The sequence below is a fragment of the Adiantum capillus-veneris genome, chromosome 9 (genome assembly GCF_014529385.1).
Source record: "Adiantum capillus-veneris isolate H3 chromosome 9, ASM1452938v2, whole genome shotgun sequence".
Lineage (NCBI taxonomy): Eukaryota > Viridiplantae > Streptophyta > Polypodiopsida > Polypodiales > Pteridaceae > Adiantum > Adiantum capillus-veneris.
Window position 1 is genome coordinate 146,988,311 of NC_140939.1, and position 10,305 is coordinate 146,998,615.

Consider the following 10,305-nt stretch of genomic DNA (forward strand, 5'->3'; position numbering starts at 1 on the left):
CTAGACTCATCCTCATCTTCATAAAGCTCCTCTAATCGTTTCCTTGTGTCCATATTATAAAGCTTCTTGGTACCTGTCTTTCCATAGAGGCTAATGGTACCATGTCGCCAATCTTGAACAGCTCCCACTGCACGTAACCATGGTCTGCCCAGTATAATAGGATATGCTCCCAACCCTGCTGGCATCACATGAAAATCAACCACTGCCTTTGCATCATATGCCTCCACTTCTAAGCTCTTTACAACACCCAAGCATTTTACTTTTTGATGGTTTGCCAATCTGATCCGAAAACCTGACACCCCAGCCACTGTGAGACCCATCTTCTCAACGCATGAGTGTGTTATGACGCATATTTGGGCTCCGCCATCCACATAACCTTGTCCCAAATTTTTCCTTTTATGCCACACATCTACTATTGGACAAATGTCTGGTAGCTCGTCCATTGCCAACACCTTCACTGAACCTCTCTCTGGCTCTTTCTCCATTGGGTTAACCATCCTCTTCCACTGTCGCTTTAGCTTAGGCACCATCTCTATAAGCTGCCCAAAAGTAACATCTGCCTTCCTGCTCGTCAGATCCTCCTTCAAGTCATAGCTTAATTGCCCATCCCCTAGTGGAAAATCTGAAACATGAAACTTTCGACGAGCTCTCCTTTTCCTCTTGGCCTTGACATCCTCGCCTTCATGGCTCTTTCCTTTCTTCTTACTAGGACCTGGGGCACTTCTTCCTTCCTTATCCTCTGTGGTCCTCTTCCCAATAGGCATCACTAATGTATCCTCTAGCTTTGATGCCTTCTCCAAGGTGACTACACTTAGCACTTTTGTCTTTCCCTTTTCCTCCTGGGTCAGTCCACTGGTTCCTTCGTCTCCCTTAATTTCGATGCCATAATCATTTGATCTAGTTAGCACCTGTCTTGGCAATGGATACATGTCTCCCCCCATCCTTGGTGGCTTATCACATTGCGGGCTGATGTGACCCAACTCTCCACAATTATAACATGTGGGCGTCTGCCTCCAAAACCTACTATTACTTTGTCCAGCACCATTCCTAGGTCTTTCTTCACCTCCTGGCTGATTTGCAAACCGCCCTCGACCTCGATTATTTCCCACTTGACCTAGCATGTTTAGGCTGAGATTCTTCATCAGATCAACCACTTGCCTCATGTCTTGCCTTAGGCCATCATCTTGCACTGCTGTAGTGACCACTGCTGGCATAACCTGAGTAGTAACAGGAACCACTGGTTCATGATGAACCCCTGACATGCGCCCTTGTAAAGACTCTATAGGCTGAAATTCAGACCTCATTGGCAAAGACTCCACCCCTAACTGGCTCATTTTCCTCAGCTTCCACTCTTTGTTCCTTGCTACCTCTAGTGCATCTTCATATGTCCTAGGCTTCTTTAGCTCTACTCTCCAACGTATATTCTCCCAAAGACCAGCCAAGAACCTGTCCTTCTTCATCATGTCAGGCGGGGGTACCTCTGGTGCTAAAGCCTTGCACATTCGCTCCCATGCCAATGAAAACTTACGTATGTACGCATCTACTGGCTCACCTTCCTTTTGCACCAAAGCCTGTACTTCTTGCCACACTTTGTCAGGGTCTTCTATCTTCACAAACTCCACTTCCAATCCATGCCTTAGATTGTCCCAACTCAATCTTATAGGTGGATCAGCCATACGCAACTCCTCTTCAAATGCTTTGGACCAAGCTCGTGCATCACTCTTCAAACAAATTTGGAGAAGGCGTAACATTTGCGTAGGGTCATGAATCTGGTTGCTAATGCAGGCAACCTCCATCTTTTCCAAAAATTCTTCCACATCTTCATCACTTCTTCCATGAAACTCGGGATAAGAGAAAGCCATGGCCACCCAAATTATGATGCTTTGAGAACCCCTTCGAACACACGTGCAAGAACCCAAAACTTTTCACTTCCCAATCCCTAGAAACTTCAATGGAGCTCAACTTTAGATAAGGACAAACACATGCACATCAAATGAGTTTTCATAGTTGATCATCGGAATGACAACAGGCAAAGGACATTCCAGGATCTCTCTCAATCTTCTTGGCCCAAACATAAAGACTATGCGCTGCTGGAAAAAGATCTTCCTGGACACATGAACATTAATCTGGATTCTTTGCGTTAAATGAAAAGGAGTGAACTGAGGGCCATTTTGATCATCCATTAAAGCCAACCATGAAGCTCCCAAGAAGGCACACCTGACTCAACCTCTGATTTTGCCAAAATTTCAGCAGCATAACAGCATAAATGGCTCAAAATACCAAAAAACCAGCCATCATAACTTGGGAAAATTTCGACAGAGTTTCCCCAGAAGTAGAGCAGTAGGAACCCAAAATATAAACTGTCTATGTATGCATAAACTGTCAACAATAGAACCCGAGCATCAAGTAGGACTCACTAGTACATAGCCTATGGCGAGGTCACGAAAAGGGTGCTCCAGCTACCTGTATCACCGAAAGGATCTCCACATTTGAGAATCCCCCAGCTCAATAAAAACCTCACGCTATCGACCCTCATACGAAAGCTAATGCAAATCGCGTATAGTCAAGTCTCAGAAATGACTATCTTCCAGACCAAGTCTCAGAAATGGCTGGGACTGCCAAATAAAACCATATATGGCTCCACAAAGGCGTACAATGGCAGTTTCCACAAGTAACGTACAATCCAACAAACAATGCGCTCAAATAGGCGCCAAGTGATGCATACCCACAACAACTGCAAGTGACATCACTGCTAGTATATCACTGTACTCCAGCTACCTGTACCTGTGTGAATCACCTGTACCTGTACCTGTCCCTGTAACCTGTAACCTGTAACCTGTAACCTGTAATCTGCAACCTGTAATCCCGAATCTCGAAGCTTGAAGCTCGAAGCAGAAGGTACTCGAAGAAGATCCTCCGTGGGGGCGCCAAAAGAATGTGAGCGGGATGAAAACACACACAGCGCCTCTATAACGACCCGTCACACACTCTTGGGAAGATACACACACACACTATGGGGCACCACTCGGCTTAGACAACACACCTGGCCGAGACAGGGAACACACCTCTGGAGTGAGAGGAGAGAGACTATCCACTTGCCCACTCCACACAGACACACACACACACACACACACCCAAAAAACTCAGCTCAAAAGAGGAGAATTTCTGATGTTTAGATACAATTGAGCTTGGGCCAACACCAATGGGGCAAATAGCTCACACACTATGGGTGAAAGAAGCCAGATACAATCACAAACTGGAGCAGAAACTTCGCTCATAGGAGGAACTTACACAGAAAAACAGCAGGAAAAGAGTGAGGAATTTGGCAAAATGGACAGCGCCATCGCGTCCGGAACGGCCCAAAACCCCAGTCTACAATGTCAAAGTGCTCAAATCCGACCTCGGATGAGCAGTTTACGGCCAAAACAGGCTCCAAAATGGGCAAAAACACACCTGTGGCTGTTCCTCCTCTCTTCTCCACGTTTTTTCTGGTCTTTTCTCTATTTTTTCAGTTCCCACACTTAGCTTTATTACTTGGGCACCCTTGGCCTTTTAGATGACCTCAAACGGACCCCGAACAGGCCAAAAACTGACCTCGCAGTGCATAGTTGTCACCTTTTTGCATCATTCGCACACCTGGCACTCAGCTTTTTTCCAATAATGCATCTCGCCACCACGTGAAGTGGCCCCAAAAAGTGGTCCTAATGATGACCTTTCTGCATAATTATCACAAGAAAACACCCAAGCTGTGTCCGTACTCATCCACGTGCAAGTATTGACCCCGTTCGGCCTCCTGACGCCACTAGATGCCATCTGACGCACCTGCTGACCTCACGTCGTCGGCCAGCGGAGAGCTTCCTCGAGAAGTTTTACGCGCTACCAACTCCTCATTATTGTATAAAAAACACACTGGTACTGGTAATAGTGAAAATCGCTGCACTATGTACATGTTGTCCTACCTGTACACATGTGGGCCCCACATAACCACCTGGCTAAGGAAAATGGGCAATCCTTTATTTGATGCACCATGCATGTATATGTACATATGCGCAATCCCTTGCTCCAAAAAACTCCTGACAACGTGATCGAGAAAAAGTAAGGGTCTTAAAGAATATCAAATCATTATCAGCCTTGAAAGGTACAGAAGAAATAATGCTTGCCCAAAAATTGGGATACAAGGAGCCTGTGATCAAAGTACATGAAGCCAGGAATTATATAAAGCATCTAAAAATTCAGTAAGATCTCAAATAGCCCTATATCAAGAAATGATGGAGCAATTTTTTGTAACATTTTGTCATTTTCAAAGATCTTTATGTACTCAGAGACTATGTTAGAGTGCTTACGGTTTCAAGATATATGAAGATGTAAATGTTAATGCCAAAATTCAACTTTCATGATCGGTTACAAAAGAGCCTATCACAAAAATCTTTCGACCATATGGAAGCTATTTGATTATTTAGATGGGGGCAACACTATAATGTTTGATGATAGTCCATATCGAGTGATGTGGAATATGCAAGGAACTTATATGATTTTTCCAAAGTTTTGGAACCAACCTACTCAATTACTTCAAAGTTTTTTAAAAGATGAAATTGTTCCATGGTTATGTGGATGGTTGTATGCTAAAGACAAGAGAGACTATACCATAAGAAATTTTGTAATGTTCCATCCTGATCCTGAGACTCATTATGTAATGCAATGTTATATGTCTCAAAGGACTCAAAATCTCAAGAGAAGGAGTCCATTTTAAGTGTACTAGTTAAGTATTCTAAATACCATCTACCAAGTATTTGGCAATGTGTACTTTTCAAAATTTAAACTTGATGGAATGTTGTGGGATATCTTGAAACATCTTTAAACTGTTTTTTTAATGAAGTGCATCCTATTGTCAGGAGACTTCTCTCATTCAAGTTCTTTGGTTTCATTGTTTGACGCTTCTATGGTATGGTTAACTTTTTCTTCTTATTAATTGTCTTTATTAAGTGATCCAAACAATCAGAATGTTCTTGACATTTGGTAGTGTTACAAAACGGTGTTTTTTGAACACCCTCAATCTTGGAGATATCATACTCTTTCTAGTTAGTTCTTTATTGTAAATGCGATGAAGACCATCATTTTTATGAAACTGTCAAGTTGGTGGTAATTTTTATGTTTATACTTTATATTATGTTGACATAATCAATGTATACAATTCGTATTATTCACATAAAATGGTGTTTTTAAACACCTCTTTTTTTTTAGACACCATCTCTAAAACCTTTGAGTGAGCATGTACTTGATGTAAAAAATCTTCATCTTAACATTGATTCTTTGGCACAAACTTATATTAGGAGTTTTTATATTGTAGTTTTATGTTAAGAAATAATTTGAAAGTTAGAATTATGATAGTTTATCTAAGTCCTCATCTAACTTTGTATAGTTAAATAAAATACCAAATGGAACTATAGGTGCAATAGATGACATCTTATGGTCTTAGGGCCATAGGATACTCTATAGTATTGTTTACATTTTTTAATTGTTTGTGAACATAGATCATAGAGGTTTTTTCTCACTGCCATAGAGGATATCCTATGGCTTTGGGGCCACATGGTCTCAATATTGAGCGTAGAGGATTTCTTACTAGCATAGAGGGTACCTTGTGGCCCTAGGTCCATAGGGTGCAAACACAGAGTATAGAGGATTTCCTACTAGCACAGAGGGCACCCTATGGTCTAAGACCATATGGTGACAACATATAGAATAAAGGGTTTCTAACTAGCATACGAGGCACACCTTGTGTGCCTGGGGACATAGAGTGCCAACATAGAGCATAGAAGGGTTTCTTATTGGCATAAATAACATCTTGTGTCCCTAAGACAACCTACAGTCTTAGGGACATAGGGTGGCACATAAATAAAGTCCCATATGGCTTTGAAGGACTGGATCTCTTTATACGTTGGGACGAGCTAGCAATCCTAACCCTATGGCCTTGAGGTCATAAAGAGACATATTAAAGTCATAGACATGTCTACAAACAGCACCATATGTCCTTAAGGCCATAGGTGCAATAGATGGCATCTCATGGTCTTATAGCCATAGGATACTATATAGTATTGTTTTGACTTTTTAAGTGTGAACTATTAGTTGAATGTTGTTTAAAGTATCGTGTATTTAAATCTTGATAGCATGCTACAAAACCATAACCAAGTATTTTGTTATACATGGATTAAGGTCACCAAATTATGACAAGAGTGTTTAATAGTATTTGACTTTACATATTATCTTTTTTAATTGCTGTAATCAATCTATATGCTGCTTTAAAATCATATCAATTGGTTTTTTTGACACCTCATTTTTGGAGAAGCTACTTCTAGAAGCATTTGTTGAATTTTGAAAAGCACTGATGTCATACAAATCCTCTTTCCAAAAACTATATTGGAGGTTTATTCTTAAATTTAATAGTAGAGAAATTAAAATAGACTCATACAATCATGATAATTTATCTAAATTAAAGGCAACTAGAGCTTAGAAATCATTAAATAACACAATCCTAGCATACACATTTAGAATTTGAGAAACGGGATTTTCCCAAATTATCTAAAATGGTGTTAGAGGTTTAATCAAGGAATGAGAGAGATTAAGGTTGCGCGTAAAGGGTGAAAAGGGAATTTTTACCACAAAGGGGGGGTTTTTTGATACCGGTTGTTTCCTTAGGAGAGAGTCCCTATCGTTGTAAGAGATAAGGAGGAAACAATTACGGAGAAGAGTTTGGGGGTACCCCATTGCTCTAAGTCTTTGAAAAAATAGGGCATGAATGGTAAGAAATACCTCAAAGGATCTCTCTACAAGGATATATCTTTTTAGCTCTGAAATGATAAAAGCGACTTTCTGGTGTGTTGGGTGCCAAGATTGCCAGGAATGTAGTTGTAAGAGTTAAGACTTTTTTGATAGCAATGAGAGTCGAGAATCCCTGTATGAGAAAAAGAGGGTCCTTTGAAGAAATGAATGTCAAGGATGGAAGCTTCTATGGAAGAAATGACAGGGGAAATTTTGATATGTTTTTTAAGTGGTGACCCGTACAACTTGAGGATTTTCTCAAGATCAAGAAGGGAGCCCTGCCAAATGCCAAAGGCATCATCAATGTATCTTTTGCAAAAGAGAAGAGAGGGATGGGAGGGAAGGTTGATATTATCTTCCAGGTGACAAAGAAAGAGGCAGGCATAGACGACAGCAAAATTGGAACCCATGGCAGTACCTTTGATTTGTCGCCAACATTTTCCTTGGAAGGCAATGTAGTGGTGGTTAAGGACAAGAGAGGCCAACGAGAGGATGACACGCGCTTTGGGTGAGGAAAAATGGTGTTGGATAGAGTTAGAGAGTGCAAGCAAACCTTGTTGAATGGGAATGCTAGGGTATAAAGACTCAATGTCAAACGTGAAGAGAACGACATTAAAAGGAAGGACAAGAGAGGAGATCTCCTTGATGACTGAAAAGGAATCTTTGAGGTGTTGCTTCTTAGTGAGAAGGATAGGGAGAATCTGGAAGTGGAGCCATATAGAGGCATGCTCCAGAACATATCCTCTATAAGAGCAAATGGGGCGTCCTACTAAGGAGGGTTTGTGGATTTTAGGAAGTAGAAAAAAGGGACAAGGTTTGAGTTCAGAAGAAAGAGGCTTAAGGATGAAAGCCTGCTCTTTAGAAGAAAGAAGAGCGCAATTGGTAAGAATGGAGGAAAGAAGAGAAGAGACAAAGGAGAGGGGAGCTGAAGGCACGGGGGTGTAGGTAGAGGAATCTAGGAGATGTTTAGAGGCTTCCTCTATATACCAAGTTTTGGATAATATGACCGGTCCTAATTTTTTGTCTCTGCTCTGCTGGCTTGATGATAATGGAAGGATCATTTTTTTAAGGAAAGAAGAGCTTTCTTTAAAAAGGAAGGGGGTGAGAAGTGAGAAGACAAGAAGGAAGTGTTCCAAAAGCTGCTAAGTTGTGAAGAAAGAGAAGAGAAAATATTTTTGAGATTAAGTGATGGAGTTGATGGGTACCAAGAGGCATTATGAAGAGAGAAAGGAGTAGAGGGTGGGGAGACTTCTTTAAAAAAGAGCTTAAGTTGGTAGCTTCTTTCCAAGTTAGAAAAAGAATGTTTTAGAGAGGAGAGAGTAGGATGGGAGGGGGGAGGAATATATTTAAGGCCTAAACCAAGAAGCTTCTTTTCACAATGGAAAAGCGTACGTTTGGAGAGATTATGGCAAGCTAAGTTAGTGACTTTGTTTTCTAACTCAAAAACCAAAGTAATCACCGTGAAAAGAGAAGGGTTAGTAAGCAGAAGCCAATACTTGCATCTTCTTTTAGCAACACCATAAGGGGAAGGAGTGGAGTGGGGTGTAATAGGGAATCTTCTTTTAGCAATGCCATAAAGGGAAGGAGTGGAAATGGGTGTAGTGGGGATGTAAGTTGGAGAAGAGGGAGGAGGGGTCCAAAAAAGAGGAAAAAGGGGAGGTTTGGAGAAGAGCAAATGGACCCATGAAGTAGGGTGCTCAATGGCTACTTCCTCCTCCATTGTAGGTTTTTTGAATATCTAGGTTTTTTAGGAATGTTGGATAAGGGATGGGGAGATTTAGAGGGAAGAGGCAAATAGGTGGGAGAGGGGTAGTTAGAAAATGGAGGAGTATTAAGGGGGTATTTGGGAGATTTGAGTAAAGGTGGAATGGGTGGATGAAGAAGGCCCAAAGAGGAGGGGTTTTTTTCAAGCAAGGTGGTGGAGAGGGAGGGAGAGGAGGAAGCATTATAAGGTTTTTTGAAAGGTTGGCGAGGGTATTTCCCAAAGGGAGCTTTATGCTTAGCAAGGGAAGATGAAGGTTGTGAGGGAGCAGAAGCAAAAGGTTTTTTAGAGGAAGGGGTTTTACAAATGCTTAAAGACGTCTTTTGGGAGAGGAGCTTGCTCATTTGCGTGGTGACCTCATGTTGAACGAGCTCACTCACGGTGTCTTCTTTTGGTAAAGCCATTGCTTCGGCAAAGAGGGTTTCTTGGGATCTTTTTCTTGCATTGTGAGCGGCTGACTCAATAGAAGTGGCTAAATGTGCTTGAAGGATGGAGTTTTGAACAAAAGCATCTAGCTCTAGGAGAGAAGATTGTTTCCACATAACAAGTTGATTGTCCCATGCTTCGGGTAGAATTCTAGGAAAGGATATGGGTGAGAGCTTTTTAACAAGGTCTTCCAAGCGTTCTTCTACCACCTCATGGAAGAAATTAAAAAGCTTTTGGAGGTTTTCTACCAGGAGGGCTTGGGCTTGTATATAAACGTCGGCACAATCAAGTTGGTATTGTATGTTAAGGCTAACAAATTTGGCATCGAGAAGGGCTTGGGCACTTGAATCTTCCAAAACAAGGCACGGTGGTTTCATGCATAGGCTATTGGGAGCTTTATTGTTAGCCCTGAGGTTTTGGAGGTGTAGGAGGTGAGATTTAGCTTTAGAAAGATTGATGTTAATAGTCTTGAATTCATGTAAGGAACAAGACACAATTTTGTCAAACTCTTGAGGTTTGGTGATGGTAGGAATGGTGAGGAGGGGAGAAGCAGAGGGGATAGACTTAAGAGAAGAGGTTTTGGAGCGAAAAGGGGAAGGGGAGGTGACGAACGAGGAAGAGAAAGCACCAAAAGAGAAAGGAGCAATGAGGGGGGATTGGGGAGCATTCCTCTTTGAGTGGTAAGACCGACGGGCGCACCGTAGTTTTTGGTGCCTTTTTAGGAAGGAGGGGAGAAATCAAATTCTTCCACAGGGAGGTTTGCCATGAGCCCTTGAAGCTCTTCTATGTTAAAGAGGGTTTTTTTACAAGAGGAAGCTGGAGTCAAAGTGTTTGGTTGTGCAATAATTGCGAAGGGGTTTGTGAGGGCGGAAGCCGAAACGAAGCCTGGAAGGGTGGTAGGCAAAGTTGAAGAAGAGGATACCGGAGCGAGAAAGGTAAAAGCGGTACTAGGAGAGGGGGAGCCGATGGTGGAGAAGCCGGAGCTGTTGGATGGAAGAATGGTAACCAAGCTAGACGCTGAGAGAAAAGAAGGGGTTCCAAAGGTGGGCGCGCGATTACTATGGAGGGCAGGGGTGGAAGAGGATTCCATGTTCTTCATGCACTACAAAGTCTTAATTAAAAAGGTCTTAATTAAAAACTAGTGCAAAATTCCTCCACAACCTCAATAATTAATAAAGCCAAAGTAGTGATAGTTGTTGGCTAACTAATAGTAAGGACAAAAAGAAGGAAAAAGGAAGGCTACTAAGAGTTTGGAGGTTGAGGGTAAGCTCTAGAGAAGTGAAAGCCGAAAGCTTGTTGGA

At 41.9% G+C, this 10,305-nt stretch overlaps 1 pseudogene; it reads right to left on the reverse strand.

Moving 5' to 3' along the window:
• Positions 1-9,377: 9,377 nt before the first annotated feature.
• LOC147451331 (uncharacterized) lies at positions 9,378-10,094 on the reverse strand (annotated as a pseudogene).
• Between the last annotated feature and the right edge of the window lie 211 nt (positions 10,095-10,305).